This window comes from Oratosquilla oratoria, chromosome 13 (assembly GCF_046742065.1).
Source record: "Oratosquilla oratoria isolate Oo_2021 chromosome 13, ASM4674206v1, whole genome shotgun sequence".
Lineage (NCBI taxonomy): Eukaryota > Metazoa > Arthropoda > Malacostraca > Stomatopoda > Squillidae > Oratosquilla > Oratosquilla oratoria.
In genome coordinates this window covers 5,275,583-5,298,559 of record NC_134789.1, presented here as the reverse complement: position 1 = coordinate 5,298,559, position 22,977 = coordinate 5,275,583, and the positions used below count along the sequence as shown (strand labels likewise).

General features: G+C 31.9%; 1 protein-coding gene across 1 annotated transcript in view; it reads right to left on the bottom strand.

Annotated features, from left to right (window-relative positions):
• The window catches only part of LOC143032303 (zinc finger protein rotund-like), a 554,050-nt gene extending 535,562 nt beyond the window's left edge, over positions 1 to 18,488 (bottom strand). Inside the window, exon 1 of the mRNA XM_076196803.1 lies at positions 18,327 to 18,488. The gene's annotated coding sequence lies outside the window, so the exon portion shown is untranslated. The remainder of the gene's footprint in view (positions 1 to 18,326) is intronic.
• Between the last annotated feature and the right edge of the window lie 4,489 nt (positions 18,489 to 22,977).

Here is a 22,977-nt window from a genome sequence, read left to right as displayed (position 1 = left end):
TTTCGGCCTTACATTCTTTTCATAATGATTTTTCTTATCCCGACTGTCCCACTCACAGAGAAAGCAACAAACTTTGTAAGACCCGGCTGCATTCCAAGTAAAATTGCCACAACCTTTAGGTCACCACAGATATTCCCTTTATGTTCTTCATACTTTTTTCAGTAGAAGCTTCATAATCTCATATGTTTCCTTTATATTAGCTGCATGGGTCAGAGGAACTATAAGAAACTTATTTCCATTGTGGAAAAAAACACTTTCAGGCTCACTTTTGAAGACTTAATAAACAACCGCAGCTCATTCCTGTCATATCTACGGTTCAGTTCCTCTATAACAGAATATACCTAATTGCAAACACCAAACCATCCTCACGCGAGAAAAACTGATCAAAATCACACTATCGCTTACGGTTGAAATAACTTAAGATTCTTTCTGGAAATAAAAAGTTCAGATTGCTTTCCTGACAAGTTTAAATTTCGCAAAAGATCATTTAGATCTCCTTAACTCAATAAATGTGGTTCACTTGAACAATGAATAGGCTGAAAGTGCATGACAATACAAAAAAGGTATTGGACAAAATTCGAAACTACCTTTCAATTCTGCTTCCAAAACATATAATATAAAGCAGTTGTTTTTGCTTCGGACAAATTCTTTATTGACTAGTGTTATTTATTACATATTAAAAATCATATATTACATATTAGATATCATATATTATATATTACACATTATACATTATACATCATACATTCTATATTCTATATTCTTTATTATATATATAATATACAATATAATATATGCTATATTATATATATTATATATTATATATTGTATATCATATATTATACATTATACATCATATATTATATATTATATATTATATATTATATATTATATATTATATACTATATATTATATATTATACATTATATATTATGTATCATATATTATATATTATATATTATATATCATATATTATATATTATATATCATATATTATGTATTATATTATATATTATATATTGTATATTATATAGCATATATTATATATATTATAAATTATATATTATATATTATAAATTATACATAATATATTACATATTGTATATTATATATCATATATTACATATTACATATTATTCATATATTTAATAATACCTTATACATTATATACTATATATTATATATTACATACTATATTATATATATATATATATATATATATATATATATTACATGTTATATATTATATATTATATATTATATATTATCTATTATATATTATATATTATATACTATATATTATATATTATATATTATATATTACATATTATGTATTTATATTATATATTATATATCATATATTATATATCATATATCAAACATTACAGGATATATATTATACGAACTATGAATTATATACTATATATCATATATTTTATATAATATATCATATATCATATATTATATATTATACATTATATATATTATACATGATACATTATATATTATATATTACATATTGTATAGTATATATTACATATGATAGATTACATATCGTATATATTATATATCACATATTATATACTATATATCATATATTATATTATATATTATATATTGTATATTATGTATTATACATTATATATTATATATTATATATCATTAATTATATATTATACATTTTATATTATATATCATATATTATATATTATATATTACATATTATATATTATATATTATATATTATATATTATATTTTATGTACTATATATTATATATTATATATTATATATTATGTATCATATATTATATATTACATAATATATTTAGATATTATATCTTATATATTATATATTATATATTATACATCATATATTATATATTATAAATCATATATATTATATATTATACATTACATATATATATTATATATTATACATTACATATATATCATATATTGTATATTTTATGCAATATATTATATATTAAAAATTATACATTTTATATCATATATAATATATTATATTATATATATATATATTATATATATATATACATTATATATATCATATATTCTTTATATTATACGTTATACATTATACATTATATATCATATATATATTACATATCAACATTATATAATATATATTATATTATATATTAAATATTATATATTATATATCGTATATTGTATATTATATATTATATATCATATATTATGTATTATATATTGTATATTATATGTTATCTATTATATGATATATATTGTATATTGTATATTGTACATTGTATATTGTATATTATATATTATATATCATATACTACATATTATATATTATATATTATATACTATATATTATATATTATATATTATCTATTATGTATTATATATTATATATTATATATTATATATTGTATATTGTATATCATATATTATATATTATATATTATGTATTATATATTATATGTTATATGTTTTATTTTATATAATTTATATTATGTATTATATATTATATATTATATTATATATTATATATATTATATATTATATATTATATATTATATATTATATATTATATAATATATACTATATATTATATATATATAATATATTATATATTATATATTTATTATATATTTTATTATATTTTATCATATATTACATATTATATATCATATATTATATATTATATATTATATATCATATATTACATATTATATATTATATATTATATATTATATATATTATATATTTTATCATGTTTCATATATCATATATCATATATTATATATTGTGTATTATATATTATATATCGTATGTATTATTACATATTATTCATTATATATTATATACATCAATTATATATCATATAGCATATATTATGTATTATATATTTTATACTATATATTATATATTATATATATCATATATTATATATTATATCATACTATATATTATATATTATATATATATACTATATATTACATATTATATATATATATTATATATCATATGTTACATATTATATATATACTATATGTTGTATTTTATATATTATATATATTATATATATTATAAATAACTACATACTATTATTATTATTATTATTATTATTAGTATTATTATTATTATCATTATCATTATGATTATTATTATTATTATATATATATATTATATTTTCTAAATTATATATTATATATCATATATTGCATATCATATAATATATACTATATATTATATATTATATAATACATATATATTATAGATTATGTAGGATGTATTACATACTATATATTATATATCATATATTATATTTTATATATCATATATCATATATTTATGATATATTATATATTTTATATTATATATTATATACTATATTATATATTATATATTACATATCATATATCATATATTATATATTATATATTATGTAATATATATCATATATTATATAATCATATCATATATTTTATATTATGTATCAGATATATTATATATTGCATATCATATATTATATATTACATATTATATATTATATATTATATATTATATATTATATTTTATGTACTATATATATATTATATATTATATTTTATGTATCATATATTATATATTACATATTATATTTTAGATATTATATATTATATATTATATATTATATATTATATATTATACATCATATATTATATATTATAAATCATATATTATATATTATACATTACATATATATATTATATATTATACATTACATATATATATATATTGTATATTTTATGCAATATATTATATATTAAAAATTATACATTTTATATCATATATGATATATATATATATATATTATATATATATACATTATATATATCATATATTCTTTATATTATACGTTATACATTATACATTATATATCATATATTATATATTATATATCAACATTATATATTATATATTATATATTAAATATTATATATTATATATCGTATATTGTATATTATATATTATATATCATATATTATTATATATTGTATATTATATATTATCTATTATATGATATATATTGTACATTGAATATTGTATATTGTACATTGTATATCATACATTGTATATTATATATTATATATCATATACTACATATTATATATTTTACATATTATATACTATATTCTATATATTAATTATTATATATTATTATGTATTATAGATTGTATATTGTATAATATATATTATATATTGTATATTGTATATTATATATTATATATTATGTGTTATATATTATATATGTTTTATTTTATATATTTTATATTATGTATTATATATTATATATTATATATTATATTATATATATTATATATTATATATTATATTATACTATATATTATATATTATATAATATATATTATATCATATATATAATATATTATATATTAATATTTATTATATATTTTATTATATATTATATATTACATATTATATATCATATATTATATATCATATATTACATATATATTATATATTATATATATATTATATATTTTATCATGTTTCATATATCATATATCATATATTATATATTATATATTGTGTATTATATATTATATATCGTATGTATTATTACATATTATTCATTATATATCATATACATCAATTATATATCATATAACATATATTATGTATTATATATTTTATACTATATATTATATATTATATATTATATATCATATATTATATATTATATATCATATACTATATATTATATATTATATATATATATTATATATTACATATTATATATTATATATTATATATCATATGTTACATATTATATATATACTATATGTTGTATTTTATATATTATATATATTATATATATATTATAAATAATTATATATTATTATTATTTCTATTATTATTATTATTATTATTATTATTATTATTATTATTATTATTATTATTATCTTTATGATTATTATTATTATTATATATTATATATTATATTTTATAAATTATATATTGTATATCATATATTGCATATTATATAATATATACTATATATTATATATTATATAATACATATATATTATAGATTATGTAAGATGTATGACATACTATATATTATATATCATATATTATATTTTATATATCATATATCATATATTTATGATATATTATCTATTTTATATTATATATTATATACTATATATTATATATTATATATTACATATCATATATCATATATTATATATTATATTATGTAATATATATCATATATTATATAATCATATCATATATTTTATATTATGTATCAGATATATTATATATTGCATATCATATATTATATATTATATATTTTATATTATATATTATGTTTTATATATTACATATCATATATTATATAATTATACATTATAGATTATCAATTGTACATTATACATTATACATTATACATTATATTCTATATATTGTATATTATATATTATATATTACATATTACATATTACATATTATATATTATATATTGTATATATATATATATATATATATATATATATTATATTTTATACATTATATATTACATATTGTTTTTATATATATGTTATATATTATATATGTTATATATTGTATATTATATATTACATACTATATATTATATATTATACATCTTATATATATATTATATATTATATATCATATATTATATATTACATATTATATACATGTATATATTATATAGTAAGTAATATGTTTTATATATTTTCATGTTATATATATATTATATGTTATGTTACATATTATATATTATATAATATATATATATATATATATATATTATATATATATATTATATATTATATATTATGTATTATACATTATATATTATATATTTTGTATTATATATATATGTATTATACATTATATATTGTGTATTATATTATATATTATATATTATATATTACATAATATATATTATATATTAAATACTATATATTATATATTATATATTATATATTATATATTATATATTATATACTATATATATATATTATATATTATATATTATATATCATATATTATATATTATATATCGTATATCATATGTCATATATATCATATATCATATACATTATATATTATATATGATGTATTATGTATTATGAATTATATATTATATATTATATATTATATATTATTGTATATTATATATTTTATGTTATATATTATATATTATATATTATGTTTTATCTATATATCATTTATTATATATATATTATATATTATATATTATATATTATATATCATATATCATATATTATATATTATATATTATGTTATATATTATTTATTATATATTATATATTGTATATCATATATTATAGACTATACATTATATATTATACATTATACATTAATTATATATATAATATAATAATATATATATATATATATTATATATATGATTATATATATATATAATATATTAAATATTATATATTATATATTATATATTATATATTATATATTATATATTATATATTATATATTATATATTATATATTATATATCATATACTATGTATCGTGTATTATATGCTATATATTTTATACCGTACGATATATAAATCATGAATATATTCGGTGTTGTATATGGAGGCTTGAAAGTAGTTATGTATGAATAATATTTTGACGCAGCCGAAGGGATTTGTCCCCACCTTCAATTTTTGTGCGTGAGGGGACGCAGAGGGGGAGGGGGGCCACCAATTAATTGAGGTGACCTTGCTGGGGGTATGTTGTGTCTTGCTGCTCCACGAGGAGCCAAGATGAGAGGAAGGGAAGGGCGGTGGATGGGAGTGGATCAAATGGGTGGGAGTGGAATTATGCCTTTTGTCTTTGGCTACTTCCCTGGTAAGGGGGAAGGAGCCCTTGGGGTATGTATGTATATATATTATACCTTATATAGAATGTATATTATTCAGTATGTATTCTTTTACCTCCTTCGTTCCTCCTAATTTACCTATCAACAGTTTAATTCACCCATTAATTATGCATAGTGATTTGCTTGATATTTTTTCTTTTAGTACTTATCTATATTCCAGTGCTCCCTTACAAGTGTGTGTGTGTGTGTGTGTGTGTGTGTGTGTGTGTGTGTGTGTAGCTGCCTGTATGTATGTGTATGCGGGTATGTTTTTATGCGTGTATGCTATCATGATTCCATGAGAAACTACATAGTTCGATAGAGGATGACTTGGAGTGCATGAGTTTTAAGATGACTTCTTGAATGATTTCCCATTTTTCATTATATTTCTAATATATTTTTATAATATGTAATTTTATGATCATAGACATCGCATAAATTATTTCCTAAAAAAAAAAAAAATATATATATATATATATATATATATATATATATATGTATATATATATATATATATATTCATTTGAAACCATGCATAACCACGGAAACATTGTATTAGACATTTATGGTTATGTATGTGATAAAAAAATACCTTATATATTATAATGATGCATATAACAATTACCCCCATTTATTTAGGTATTGAAAGCACCCCTTACATTACTATATACAGGTAAATATAAGTGTACATGTAGGCAGGCCCATTTGCTATGCATAGATACACGTCTAGCCAAATTGCCAAATACAGGGGCACACAGACGCACATACACACACATTCTCGGTTCGAACCTCGGCACGTGACTAGGATCCCCGTATTGATCAATGCATGGGAGCACTGGCAACGCTGCTGCTGCTGCTGCTGCTGCTGCTGCTGCTGCTGCTGCTGCTGCTGCTGCTGCTGCTGCTGCTGCTGCTGCTGCTGCTGCTGCTGCTGCTGCTGCTGCTGCTGCCGCTGCTGCTGCTGCTGCTGCGGTTCCGACCACTTTGTGTGCCGCCGGACCGACTGCTTCTGCCGCCGCTAAAGTTCCTCCTGCCGCCGTTACTACAATTGCAGCTTCTAGTGGTGCCGCTACTGCCACCGCCGCCGCCGCTGCTGCCGCTGTCGTCGTCGTCGTCGCCGACGCCGCCACCGCCGCCGTCTCCGTCACCGTGGCCGCTGCTGCTGCTGCTCCCGCTCCTGCTGCACCTCCGCGCCACTTTTGCAAACCTTCTTATCTCTACTCACCTCCTTGCGTCCCCTCTTCCTCACCCTCCCGCCGTCTACCGTAGCCTACCTCCCCCCATAACCCCTCTCTTCCTCTTCCTCCTCCTCCTCCTCCTCCTCCGACTCGCCCCTTTCCCTGCTTGAGACCCAGGCACCCTTTTTCCAAACCTTTCTATTTACTTATGGTTTACTTGCGCCTTACTCCTCCGCCTAGTAGCGTCACACTCGCTCCTTGGCATTACTCGCTGCTGCACCAAGTCCTACTAACCACATACAACACCTTAACTTCTTTTGTAACCCCGGTCCTTCAAAGACGGTCGAGTGTGTGTATGGGGAAAAGGATGACCCTTGGCGCGTCCTCTACTATTGTTTGTTTACTTTATTATGCAACCTGGAAGACCTATAGTGCTCCTGAGGCCTTAAAACTAGCATGTCTTTGCGCGATCCTCCTGGTCAGTCATGGAAGCTCCTTCTCTTGTCACTCTCTTCGAGATGTGGAGGGATCTGAAGACCAAATACGGTTTGGAGTTAACCTGACTGAAAATTTTAAACACGAGAATAATCTTCCCCCCCAAGTGGCGGTCTTTCTCAGTGAATGAATGCAGTGTCTGTATCTCTTCCCTATTATCTTTCTCAAACACCCAAGAAAGACGGTGATTCTAAAAAGTGAAATAGTCTTGTCTACAGCCGAACACTCCCCTCTGTGCAATTTGCTATCCCATCATAACAGCGAAAAACCATAAAGGTTTGTTAATCTTCATAAATTCGAAGGAAGATAACATGCTGTACAATTTCACAAAGTAGTTCTATGCGGTGCTGAAACGTCTTAAGCAAATGCATGTTCTTACAAACCCTACGCGTACACTCCGCATACTACACAAGCCTCAACACCAGGCGTCAACACCAAATACCTCCCTCCCATTCACACCTCATCACGTTCGTCTCGTATGTTAAAACAATTGTAATCCATCATTATCTTCCCCCACCCTTCCTACCCACAACCACATTAGACTAACCAATAAACTTGTATAAGCCTTTGTCTGCAACATTGGGACCTTCGGTTTATCACACAACCCACTCGCTTTCCTCTTCTCTTTCCCTTCCCGCTCCTTTCATCCCTTCCTCTTCTTTCCCTTTACCTTCCTTCCTATTCTAACGCTTATTGCCTTCCCCTCCAATCCCCAATCTCTTTGCCTCCCCTTCCCCTTCCTTTCCTCTCTTTCTTTTCTCTTTTCTTCCTTTCCTTTCCCTCTCTTTCCCCGTTCTGGGACTCTCTCTTCTTCCCCTCCCTCTTCCTCTCCTCCTCTCCTCCCTCTTCCTCTCCTCTCCTCCCTCTTCCTCTCTTCTCCTCCCTCTTCCTCTCCTCTCTTCTCCCTCTTCCTCTCCTCTCCTCTCTTCTCCTCCCTCTTCCTCCCCTCTCCTCTCCTCTCCTCTCCTCTCTTCTCCTCTTCTCTCCTGTACTCTTCCCTCCTCTCCTTTCCTCTCCTCTCCCTTACTCTCCCCTTCTCTCCTCTCCTCTCCTCTCGACCGGCCCACACCAAGTTCCTACGGCGCCTTGGCACCCACCCTTTCCCGTCTTTCACAGTATCCTCTCCTTTTGTGGGTCTTTTTTTTTCCTGTTTTTCTTTCAGGTCTTGGACCTTCGCAGTCTTTTCTTCTCCGGCCTTGCCCTCGACCGCTTCCCTAGACAGTTTAAAACCTGAACGTCTTCTTGCCTAGTCCAGTCTCCCCACAATTCTTGATCCTGATTACCTCTTCGATCTTGGTCCGGGGTTTCTCCTAAATACTAGGCTGAACTGTCACGTCTATCTGGGTAACTCGAAGTCCTGGATTTCCCCACCCATACCGTGTTCACCCATCGCTTACCAGTGGACCATCGACTCGCATCTTTGCTTGACCTATGATCCACCTCAATTCGTTTCCGAACTTCGCCTAAAATTCTACTTCCCGAGTTACAAGATAATTTATCTAAGCTACCTTCCGACGACATAAGTATATCATTATAATCTCCTTTTTTATTTGCAAGAATTACTATGTCATTCAAGATCTATCAGTCAGTTCTGGTTTCTTGTCTTGTCACCTCCTTTATCTGAACTTCTTCATCTCTGCAATCGGGCATCTATCCCTTTGTTTTATTCCCCGTATCTGTCCCCTTCACGCGCCCCCTCAACCCTTGCAATCTAAGTCAAGCCTTTCGCCTGTTTCTTTGTTGTTATACCTCTTGATGTGTATCTCCCTTTCCGTGACACTTGAACAGCTACCCCGTCCTATATCCCTAGCCCCTCGCTCCTATATCCTATATCCCTAACCCCTTCTGCCCATTCCACCCTCTCCAAAGCGTATCCTTTTCTTTACTACACTTAACCAAGTCCGTAAGTGTACCCATCAACTTAAACAATGATACACAATCGAGGATCGAGCCAGCATGAGATCTCATCGCCCGCAACGAGGCTTGTGTTGGTCGACCCTGCCAGTGCGCTTAAGCTTCTTTTGGTCGTTATCCAACTTCACTCTGACCATGAACCTCGCTATAGTCAATACTACACCCTCCCCGATCCCTTCAGTCTCACCATTTCCTTGGCCACCTTCCTTCTTCTTCTCTCGATTCTCTAGTAAATTTGTTTCTGTTTCTTTTGCTATGTATCTAGTCCTTTTGTTGTGTGTTCACCTCCGTCGCCGCTAGAGATTATCGATACAGTGTCTGTAGTTCACACCAACTCCATTCACTTGGTTACTATTCTAGTTTTCTTGAATTTGTTTTTTTATTATCATTATCATTATATTATTATTATTATTATATTATCATATATCATATTATTATTATATTAATATATTAATAATAATAATTAGTTATTATTATTGTTATTGTTATTGTTATTATTATTGTTATTATTATCATTATTATTATCATTATTTTTATTATCAGTATTATTATTATTATTACTATAATTGTTGTTGTTCCTATTATTAAACATTACCGCTGTACTGCTGTAAATATTTTCCCGTCTTTGCTACCACTCCTGAATAACCATTTCCAACATTATCATTTCCTTCACCATCACTGGATGTTATTTGTCAAGGAGCCCAATATCCCCTGCTCAGTAATATTCATATTATAAACTGAATATTGAAGCCTCTCTTCATAAAGTTACCATTTCTAATATAAGTGTAACCATATCTATTTATTTTTTTTATCTCGCTCAAAACCATGCAATGGGAAGTGAAAAACCCTTGGTAGGGCAAAGCCCTGTCAATTGTAGCAAGCCGCTGTTTCTTTTAGGACGACGTTGGGTCGCATCCCCACCTGACCAGAGCTGTCGGGAACCAACGCAGCAAGCCCGCAACGGGTTCCAGGAGTCGAAGTCACGACCACCTGATTATGAGTTCAAGGCTGTTTCCACTGGGATACCACACTATATATATATATATATATATATATATATATATATATATATATATATATATATATATATATATATATATATATATATATATATATATTTACCATATATTCAGATAATTCATCTCTGGCAGAAGACATGACCAAAATATAACGGGTGGAGGATCTAATTCTGAAGCCCAATGGAGGGAGATAGTTTTTCTACGAAACTTGAGCATCACAACCCACTGACAAGTCCCGCCGTCACTGGTGCCTACATTCCCCGTTCCCATCCCGCCCTCTTCTGTTGTACCTAATCACGGCAAGACCGTTCCCGTCTCACAGACCCCTTTCTACCCTTTACAAAGCCATCTCTCTGCGTGTCATTTATCCACCGAAATTCTTAGTCCGTGTCTCGGCTCAGTGGTTTCTGCTATGGACATCTGGGACCCCGAAAACCCTTTCACGCGCTCTTGGGCCGATCTGACCGATGAGTGAACGACAGTATTCGTACATACGAAGCGGGCCCAGAGGACACTGGAAGCTGATCTGTGATATATCATCGTTATGCAAATATTGTTTGTTGTTGTTGTACAATTACACTTTTGCTGACGTAGATTTGTTTCAATTATATGTGAATTACTCCATGCAGAAAATGGTGAAATACATGTCAATGAATGATTTGTGTATACTTTTGATATGGTATACGTAAGTCCTGGTTATCAGCAATAGCACATGGTCCAAGGTAGGAGGAGTGTGGGTGTGGGCAGAGGGACTTGGTTTCGATTGATGAATGAGAAGCGGCTGTGGAGGAGCGGGCAAGGGAGGCAGCGTAGAGCGGGCGGGCTGTGGAGAGGCTTGTTGACACTCAGGAAGCGCGCGAATGAGCGACAGGTGACAAGGTCAGTCAGGGTAGACTACAAGATAAGTGAGATGGAGCTGCAATGTTATGGTATACTGTTGCGCATACCCAAAATTGACCCTGGGTATTTTGAAATTATGCGAATATTTCTTCTGCTGAGGAAATTTCGAGTTGAATGAAGTTGACTGAGAAAATAATCTCATCAACCTTGCCTATTTTAAACAAAATCTCTTGTCACTGCATGGAAAAAAATTCGATACTGTAGGAATGAAGTCAACAAAAAGTGAGCAATGTATTTAATTAAGAAAAGAAAATTAGTGTAGTCAGCTTTGGCCGGGAGTTGTTTTGAATAATCTGAATAATATAAATGTATGTAAGGAAATGGTAAGTAATAAACTGGGCCGACAGTATGATTACTCTTTGAAGAATTTTTTGTAAATGCAAAATTGTTAATTTAACGAGACGAAGTGAAGACACTGAAGAGGAATAAGTAAAAATGGGGAAAATAGACGAACCAAGTAAAGACATCTAGATAAAAGAAGTTATGCTTAACAAAGAAGTCAGTGAATAACAAAATAGGAAAAAGTCCATTGGTTTTATCAAGAAGAAAGTCAGAATATTAGATTCTGTGACCAAGACACTTGCGAATGGAAGCTTACGTAACCCGTAGGGATTGAAAAAATATATTAAAAGCGAAAAGAAAATAAATCTAACGACTAAGGGCTCAGTAATCAGTGGATTAGGAAGTCTTGTGCTTATATGAGAAACACAAGCAATCAGTGGACATTAGATAATCAACATGTGGTAGCTTGAAGAAAAATGTTGAATGATTTATGACAGGATGAATAATAAAAAGTAAATTATGCAAGGAGCTAAGTAAACAAAGGTAATTACAGGCAACATGTTAGTGTGAAGTTCACTTGCAGTCAGTTTATTATCAATTATTATTATTATTATTATTATTATTATTATTATTATTATTACTACTACTACTACTACTATCATTATTGTTATTATTAATGATAATTATTATTGTTGTTATTTTATATATATATATATATATATATATATATATATATATATATATATATATATATATATATATATATATATATATATATATATATATATATATATATAATTTGATGTCCAGCGTCTAATGTACACTTCAAGCTAGAAAATATTGTAATTTCATTACTCTATTGATAAATAATCAAATAATCAGCAACAGACGCTATATCACTCTAATAAAACATATAAGATGGTTGAAGACTCTTAATTATGATCGTATATTAACGTGTATACCTTTTGCAAAGAGAAATTTCAATTTGATCAAACAAAAAAATAATGTATTCATTCCATCACGAAAACATATATCAGACGTTTCACCAAATCTCTCTTGAAATGCATGATAAGAAATACCCATCTTGAAGCGCTGGTCTACGGCCTAAGGGTTCACCTTTGCCCTTTATGCAAGAACATCCACTACTTACTGTCGGGAGACCGTAGACGACTGTGTCACAACGATACAATAACCAGAATAGAAAATATAAATTCTATTTTAGCGGACGGTGTAAGTTCTGGTCTGGAATATGCGAAACGCGGGAGATGGGATACCCTGGAGTGAACGGAGTAACGACCGATCGAGACCCATCTCCTTCAGATGAAGTTGCATTTACTACCTGAAGAGAGTTCTCAGTCAGTCTCGTGCCTTTGATTCTATCTACCGCCATACGGTATTAATAAAAAAAAAATGGAAAAACTCTGGATTCCAGAGGATACCAAACCTTAATATTTTAAGTACACCAATCAATTTGTAAGACCATTCTCTCTCCCTTCTTCGAGTCGATTCTAATTGACTGAAAGAAACCCCTGGGTTTTAGAGGGTTTCAGAGGGTTACTCAGTATGCCACGATAATGAAAGGATTAAAAAAGAAAACGGACTTAATCCTCGTGACTCATTCTCCGATTCCAGTTAAGGTCTGCGATGTCAAGACACATATGAATCTTAATCTATTTCTAGACAAAAGAATGTTAATTCTCAAGAATACCATGTCTTAGCACCACTACCCTCATATGACTTCATGGTTAGCTAATTTTACGGGCAAGGTTCTCGATATATATTTTTTTTATAATCAACACGGAAATTAGAGAATAAATTAATAAATAACAATCATACATGAAACATTCAATGAACAATCCTATTAACGACAAACGACGAAAAATAAACTTCGTCATGATACGAACCGTAGTCTTCTATGAAGTTAATTGTTCACCTGTGATTGAATCAACACCTTTCGGGTTTTTGACCGCGGAAGCGATGTCCGCGACCATGAACTCAATGCACAAAGGCTACACCAAGCACAAATGCTCATCCCATCTGTACAACTCGTTCTTAGACCATTGCGTCGTTGTTCTTCGGCCGTAGGTCGATCTTCCCCCCCCCCACACCCCACCCCCGGTCGCCACGTCCCCGAGAAGGTAAAACGTTCCCGTCACATTTACTTACCTACGTTACTCTCTCGGTAGATCGTCATACATGTAGCAAAGCTCCAGTCATATCTCTACTCTCGCATCATACAAAGTAGGCATTTCATCCCCAAATACGCATGTAACAATCGCAATGAAATGTAATTGACAAATAGCAATAGCCACCACGTCATCTCGTCTCGCAATATCTCTATTATCTATTAGAACTTTGTCAGGGAAATAACCCCGCTACATATCGCTAAAATGGTTAGTAATATTCCTGCCAGATTTCGAAACATTTACTTCATAGATATATTCCCCCCGTCAAACCTTGTTATTGATGTTACAATGTGACATTATTCTTATTTGCGTTCCTACTGTGGAAATTTCTAGTTTTGCAAACATATGAATATTTTAACAGTATATTGTTACATCCGCCACAAAGTTACGTTCCCCATCAAATATTTATATATTTGTCATTTTGATAACCCTTTCACGTGACGCTAGCTGTGAAACATATTTGTAATCCCTTTTAGTATCAAAAACATTCCTCAAACGATGATCACTAATATGGCATCATTCCACAGAAGCATCTTGACATCACTTTATAATCCTGCTCTTCCCGATTTTATATTCTTTCATCCCAAAATCATTAGGTTGTTAGGTTTAAAAGTATATACAACATCATTCCAGTATATCACAATAACAACGAAACTAATTCGAACGGAGTTCCAACTGAGGAACACATCAACACAAGCATTGTTTGCTTACTTCGGGAGAAGCTTCCAGTCACTCTCCGATTGAGTCGCTGACTTTGGTTCAATATACATAAGTAATATTAATACGACGATATATTTCTGTCGAGAAACTACTCATTGGGACTACTTTCCTGTACCCCGTTTCTTTTTAATTATGAATACGACACCCTGTTGCAGTTTAGCAGTCCAAAAGAATATATATATATATATATATATATATATATATATATATATATATATATATATATATATATATATATATGAGGCAAACTGACCTGTACAGTACCTTGGCGTCAGGTATAGATTTGGTTGCAGTAAACGACAAATCTAGTATATATATATATATATATATATATATATATATATATATATATATATATATATATATATATATATATATATATATATATATATATATATATATATATCAAGACAGACTGACCCGTAGAGTATCATGGCATAAGGTATGAATTTGGTTGCAGTAATCGCCAATCGATTTTGTTCATCTGAGGAAAAAACTTTGCCCTGAAAGTTTAGGCCGAGGTTCAATGCACATTTACTTAATAATATCGTCCGGAATTAACCAGAATAAAAACTATCATCACCCAACTCCAGAAGTCAACGACACAAATGTCATGCCAATCATAAGCACAAATTAAAAAAAAAAAAAAAAAAAAAAAAAAATTAACACATCAAAAAGAGATTGTCAATTCTAAAGGTACTCTGAAAATAAAAATAAAAGACTATCTACAACTTATCAATAACATAATGTCAACAGAGACAAGCGCAGCAATCAGGAAATGAAAAATACATATCCAAAATATTTAAAGAACAAAAAAAGTTTGCGTCCCATCGGATTTTTCACAAAACCAATTCTGGCCGGATAGAACGTTCCCGAAACCACGGAATGTAATCACCATTTTCGTCAAAATAATAAAAAAGCATAGTCGAAAACAATATCAACAGTGAGAAGAGTATACCGAATAACAACTAACCCCCCCTCTCCACCCCTCACCCCCCCACTCACAGACCCAACGTGAATGCAGAGTCCTGAAGCTTACTGGAAACACCACCACATATACACACATACGAAACTTACGCTTCGCTGTCGGTCTCTATTCGTATGGTACTCTGCTGAAGAGGGATCTAGCGTCGACTGTAGTAGAGGCACCTCGCCACTAAGCATACATATATGGGGGGGAGGGGGAAGGAGAACGAGTGTGGATTAGGAAGAACAAGGTACCAAAAGTTTACGGGAGAACGGAAGAGAGAGGGAAAGAACGAAAAAATCAGACTGAGAGACAGAAAGTTGAAAAGAAAAAGCGACGAGAGAGCGTAGAAAACGCTGAAAGAAAACTAGATTTTATGTGTAGGGAGACGAAAGTAACGAAATGAAACAAACAAAAAATGACAACCAAAAAAAAAATAACAACAGAAAGTGATACACAGTAAAATGTCTACATACGTAGATATATATATATATACATACAGATATACAGAAAGACCGAGGCAAAGAGAAGAGATGAAGAAACACAGACAAACAGATAGACAGATTAAGAGAGAGAGAGAGAGAGAGAGAGAGAGAGAGAGAGAGAGAGAGAGAGAGAGAGAGAGAGAGAGAGAGAGAGAGAGAGAGATGGAGGCGAAAAAATATATAAATAGAGAGAGAATAGAGAAAGGAGGTAGTGAGGGTGAAAGAGGTAGGTGATATGAAGAGAAAGGTAAAAGGAGAGAAAGAGAGAGAGGGAGGGAGAGAGAGAGAGACTGAAAGGGAGGGAGATAGAGAGAGACAAAGATAGAAAGAGAGAGAGAGAGAGGGGGAAGTGAGAGAGAGAGAGAGAGAGAGAGAGAGAGAGAGAGAGAGAGAGAGAGAGAGAGAGAGAGAGAGAGAGAGAGAGAGAGAGAGAGAGAGAGAGAGAAAGAGAGAGACGGAAAAGGGAAATATGAATATATAGAAAAGAGGTAGTACGAATAAAATGGGTAGAATGAAGGGAGGTAAAAGAGTAGAGAAAGAGACAGAGAAAAAGAGAAAAAGTGAGAGACAGAAAAATAAAGAGGGAAGGAGAACTAGAAACAGAAACAGAAAGAGACAGAGAGACAGAGAGAGAGAGAGAGAGAGAGAGAGAGAGAGAGAGAGAGAGAGAGAGAGAGAGAAACAGACAGACACACACACGAAGGAGAGAGGGAGTGAGAGTGTAAACACGCTTGAGGAGTTGATGAAGAAGAGGAGGTGCTGGAGGGAGGAAGGGTGGGGGAGGGAGGGAGGGAGGGAGGGGTGCGAGGCCTCACTTGCAAATTAGCTCAATGAGTAGCAACACGTGGTTTAGGTACAAACGTTGCTTCACACGCATTCCCTCTCATTTCCGCGTATAACTTGGACGAGTTCGCTCCTGTTCACAGACTCGGATCACTGAGGGGAGGCTGATGATGCTCTACGGATGCAAGTATCTCGATACTATTGCCTTGTTGGGTCAAAAGTAAACACGGGTGGGATCCATTCAAGACACGACCGGTTCCTTTAGCCCAAAAACAGCAACATGACCACCACCACTGCTACCACCAACAACAGCGGCCAGAGCAACAGCAGCAACAGCAGCAGCAGCAGCAGCAGCAGAAGCAGCAGCAGCAGCACACCACATAACCATGGCCCACAATGCACCTAACGGAAACACAACTTGGTAAGACTCCAAGGCACGAGGCAAGCACACTCACGCACACCACAAGCACTGACACTGTCCACCTACCCCTCCAGGACACGGCACTTCAGCACGGAGGGCGTACGGGGACGAGCGCTGTCCTCCGAAGCGTTGCAAAAACGTCGTGCAAAATGCGTGCGGCACCTGTTTGCAACATGACTGAGAACTAGGCACGGCGCCCGCCCAGTGGAGCCGTCCCGCGCGGCCGGCCAGCCAGCCAACCAAGCAGGCGAACAGGCGGGCGAGGCGGGGAGAGCGAGAGAGAGCGAGGCCGAGGGGAGTGGGAGGAGGAGGAGGAGGAGGAGGAGGAGGAGGAGGAGGAGGAGGAGGGGAGCGAGGCGCAGGAAGAGGAGGAGCGGGTGAGAACAGGGGGAATCGTAATCCGCTACGCTATTATCTATTTACAGGATATTTACATACATAGTGTGTATATGGGTATTTGAGATCTGTGGGGCACAATTATCCCAAATACAATTGGAGGGGAAACTTTCCTGAGATCCAACAACAACTCCGTCCAACCCCTCCTCCTCCCAGCCTGCCCGTCCTTCCTCCCACCCTCCTCTCTCTCTCTCTCTCTTTCTCTCTCTCTCTCTCCCCTCTCTCTCTCCCCTCTCTCTCTCTCTCTCTCTCCCCCTCCCCTCCTGCCTCCGCTCCTCGCAGTTTCCCAGTCTCCCATGCGCATGGCGGGCTGCACACCCTTGCAAACTCTTTCTCGCAAAACCCATGCATGCTTTCGCCGTCGCCGCTGCCCCCTCGGCCTCGCTACCACGGTCGCCCGGGTCACGTTTTAGAACGAGCAGTACGGGCTAATCAGGTTGGTGCCGTCCTCCCCCACCACACCCACACCCATCCCCCTCACCCACCCCCACCCACGATCAGCTGTGAGAGGCGCCGGATACGTGTCAGCAGAACACTCATCTCAAGGACATACACAACCCCCCCTCTTTCGGAAGGAGCCACATTCCTTCTTCCTTCCCTCTCCTCCGCTTTCCCTTCCCCGACTCTTCCCCAGACTTCCTTCGGGGGGCTCTTGTTAGACCATTCCCCCCCCCCCCGTCTAGCTGGAAAAATCCACATCATTAAATCTACTTACAAAAGAACACAGACAATTTGTTCCGTTTCCTGAATTCTGCGAAAAACGATTATAGTCAAAATTGATTGTTTCATCGGCTTCCATCGACGAAACAGAGCTATAAGCCCGTAAAATGTGATTTAATCCACAGTCGTTAAAGGAAAAAATAATAGACCCAAACACTCCACAAGGCCTCACGATAATACTGTAAATATAAGACCAAAATTTGGGGTGACGGGAAAGTGGACATTTGGATAGCTATAGTCTTTGGCCAAGTAGGAACAATTGGGGATAACGCAACTCTATCTGTTGTCCTAATGACTACAGATTTAAGTACAAGATGTAAGAACCATAAGGTTAACACAAGCCTAGAACAAGACGTGGTAGCAATGAACTCAGAACCACAGACGTGATTATCATGTTCGGATTAATAAGGAGAAGGATTAAGATATAACATCAATACTCTCGGCATCCTGGCGAAGTGAATCGACGTTGTTGTGGTAAACTTTATACGGTGTTATTAGACCCAGAACGTGCAGCACCCGTTCTGAGCAGAGGAGTTTATTGTAATTCTGTGGAAAAATATCAAAGGAAAAAAGCTGTCAAGAAGAAAAATATTAGCCTAACCAAACCTAAGTTAACTTAACGTAAGGTTAGACTAAGCTGAGCTACGCTAACTTAACCTAACCCGAGCTAAGTTAAGCTAACTTACCTCATCTGACCCTTCCTGGCCAAAATTTTTACTCTTCTACTATGACACATTTTTTCCTTTCATCCACACGTATTGTCTGCATACGGACAAGACACAAATCGATATGCGACGATAGGGGACGTAAGGACACAAAAATCTCTGGGGGCAACAAAAGTGTACCGATGAGGGAAGAAAGCAGCCCATGTGAGGGGAGACGAACAAAAGAAGCGAAGCAGAAGGACCAAAACAAGAGAAACAGTGACCCTACGACGAACTGACTCCAGAGTAATAATCGTCGGACCTCTCGGTTAGTGTTAAGAGATAAAGTATCTTATCCTTGTTGCCAGACGGATTTATTTGGATGAAACACCTTCTGACCATGAACCCTATCGGCGCCAAAAGCGACCTTAAGTTTTATCCAGGCAATCTTATTCAGCTGAGGAAAGTCCCCAACAATCAAAAGGTAGTGTGTAATTTGAATGACCATAAGTATTGGTTATTGGATATCTAAGATATTCTCTATTTATTGACGAACGATAATATTTAGCTGCGGAACTAGACTCAATGGAAGGTAAAAGATATTACAGCCACAGCTATCGGACCCACAGCGGCTCAACGGAACACAACCACAGCATTTGCATAAAATATATGAAGGGGGAAATGTGGGGGAGGAAAGGGAAAGAAATGAACCACAATATCTTCATAACACAATTTCAAGAACATTATTTAAAGGGTTGCAGAAACCGAGAGGAAATGGCTGGGCTTCTACAGAATAAATGGTTAATGGGTTGGCCAATATAGTGCAATGTAGAGTCTGAACAACGCAGTTGGCTGCCGGAAGGCCTCGGCGTCCAAAGAGGAGTAGTAAAAGCATAATAAAGGGGAGATAGATGGGGGATTTGCAATGTGGCAATGGAGAGCTAGAAACCAGGAGAGGTAAAGGAATACTGATAACAGTATGGCGGACTTTTATAGTGATCCGCATCCCTATACTATCTCAGGCATTTCACAGCTAAAACCATTGGTAATCCTTTTCCTTTTCGTATGAATATATATATATAGAATATATATATATATATATATATATAATATATATATGTATGTGTATATATATATATATATATTCATATATTCATATATATATATATATATATATTCAAATATGTATATATATACATGTATATATACATATATATATTCATATATATATATATATATATATACATACATATATACATATACATACTCGAATATATATATATATATATTTATATATATATATATATATTTATATATATATATATATATATATTTATACATACTGAATACATATTATATATATATATATATATATATATATATGTATACATATATATACTGTATATGTATACATATATATATATATATATATATATGTATACATATATATATACATATATATATATACATATATCATATATATATATATATATATATATATATATATATGTGTGTGTGTGTGTATGTGTGTGTGTGTGTGTGTGTGTGTGTGTGTGTGTGTGTGTGTGTGTGTGTGTGTGTGTGTGTGTGTGTGTGTGTGTATTGGTGTGGGTGTGGGTATGGATGTGGGTGTGGGTGTGGGTGTGTTTATGTGTGTGTGTGTGTGGGTGGGCGCGCGCGTGAATATGTGTGTGTGCTTGTGTGTGTGTATGCAAGAGAAAAAAATAGATAGAGAGAGAAAGGCAGGCAGACATACAGACAGACATACACAAACTGACAAACAGGCTTTACTGACAGATAGAGACACACAGAAACACACACACATACACGTACACGGACACACACATGCAGAGGGAGAGGAATTGGAGGAGGGCAGACAGAGAGCCAGAGAGGCAAAGAGAAAAGACAGACAGACACACACACACACACACACAAACACACATATATATTATGTACATATATATATGTATATATATGTATCTATATATATATGTATACATATATATTCATTATATATATATATATATAATATATTATATATATACATATATATACTAGTATATGTATATGCAAGAGTAACCACTGGAAAAGAGAAACTAAAAGCGGTTTCGAATATTGCATCTTCAGTGCAAAGTACATAGAAGGGGAGGGTTACAAGAATATATATGTGTACACACACGGATATATATATATTACTAGCCAAATTACCCGCGCGTTGCTTCGGGCAAATGATGATAATTCTAATTTTGATAGAATTTGTGGAGAAAAGTTACAAGTATCAATATAATTCAATGGAAAAGGTAACAAAAATAAAATGATAAGAAAGTAAAAGAAATAAATTTGACGAGGAAGACGCCCTTTGGAAACAAAATATTCTTACCCAAGTAGACTGGGTTATGGTGAATATGTATGGATTGGGGGGAGTTCGTGAACAAACAGACAGTAGTAGATACAAATGAAAGATAGTTATCCAAGTACCTTGGGTTATAATGCTTCAGAATATATATGTTTATAGGGGTCTATCTGCAAAAACCTAGGAGTTCGTGAATAATCCCAACCCAACCATACCCCACATAACTTTAACCCTTAACCCTAACCAAAATTTTTTTTTTTATAAATGAAATATAGTTATCCAAGCACCTGGAGTGATAGGGTATCAGAATATATATAGTTATGGGGGTCTATCTCCAAAACCCCAGGAGTTCGTGAACAAGCAAACAGACAGACAGACAAATGAAAGATAGTTATCCAAGTACCTGGGGTTATAAGGTTTCAGAATATATATGAATATAGGGGTCTATCTGCAAAAACCTAGGAGTTCGTGAATGATCTTTAACCTAACCATTGTAGTGGATTGTTAACACTACATGGTGAACGGACCCGGCTGTAAAAGAAAAAATTAAACAAATTTTTAACATCTTATGATTAACCCGCCCGCGATAATATCAAATAAAAAT